Genomic DNA, 1,339 nt, shown 5'->3' on the forward strand with positions numbered 1-1,339 from the left:
CCTCCCGCCTCAACCTCCCGAGTATCTGGGACTACAGGCACACACCACCATGCCTGACTAATTTTTGTAATTTTTTTTTTTTTTTTTTTTTTGTAGAGACGGGGTCTTGCCACGTCACCCAGGCTGCTCTTATACTCCCAGGCTCGAATGATCCACCTGCCTTGACCTCCCAAAGCTCTGGGCTTACAGGCATGTGTCAACATGCCAGGTCTGTTTTCACTTTAGATGCTCCAAGTGTTCACTGAGTTTGCTCTTAGGGTAAGCTCTGGAGCTGGAGTTGTGGCGAGGATCTTCTGCACCAGCTGAACTCTGATATTTATCCCGAAGAGAAGAAAGCAGCCAGAAGGCTTATTCATGCGATGTTTCTCTAAGAGTCAGGCATCGACCTTCTCTATGAGCTGAGTGAAGGTCGGTAAGGTGCTGTCAGCCAGACAGAAAACCTATCGGGAGGCTGCCGACCTCATTTTGCCCACCACAGTCCAAATATCCAGACTCGAACTTGACATTTGCCAAGGTACAGTTAAACAAACGGTGGTAAAATGATGCTCACCTATTTGGCTCCACATCAAAGTAGCTAAATAGAGTTTTCAATGTTAGAATAGACTCAGCAGAAATATTGAGAGACAGGTCAGTTATTCAGAGGTACTGTTCCTTTGCAACTCTGAACTTGTAATTTTAAATATGACCAGGCCTATCATCTCATTGAGCATTTTATTTCACTTAAATGCAAAGAAGGAAGAGAAGACGATGTGGCATTTATGAATTCAAAATACTGTGAGCAAAAATATTGCTGTTTTCAGAGGTTTCAGGAGAGGAACTGGAAGAGCATCATTCCTGTCTCTCTTCTGCTCTTTTAGCCACAGGCCCAACGTCCTCTCCTATTCTCACCGCAACCCTCTTAGTCCTACATGCTACTGTAGACTCAGCATTCTGGGGCATGAGCACAAGGCAGGAATGTTCTACAACACAGTGTCAAGAAAACCACAACTCCAGGAAATGGACTGGGCAGTGGCCACCAAGAACCCCTGAGCCCACCTTCAGTTAGAGCTGGACAGGTATGGATGGCCGGGAGCTTGCTATTCTTCCTTCTCAGTGAACAAGGGAGCTTCTGAAAAACTCTCAGATAAAAATTATTTAAATGAAGCTCACTCTTAAATAAAATCTGATGGGTTTGTACACTTGGCTCTGGTGCTTAGTAAAAATGGTCAAAAATAATAATAAAAGGCCAGGTGTGGTGGCTCATGCCTGTAATCCCAGCACTTTCGGAGGCAAAGGCAGAAGGATCCCTTGAGGCCAAGAAGTTCCAGACCAGCCTGGGCAACATAGTGAGAACTTGTTT

The sequence above is a fragment of the Macaca fascicularis genome, chromosome 8 (genome assembly GCF_037993035.2).
Source record: "Macaca fascicularis isolate 582-1 chromosome 8, T2T-MFA8v1.1".
NCBI classification, from domain to species: Eukaryota; Metazoa; Chordata; class Mammalia; order Primates; family Cercopithecidae; genus Macaca; species Macaca fascicularis.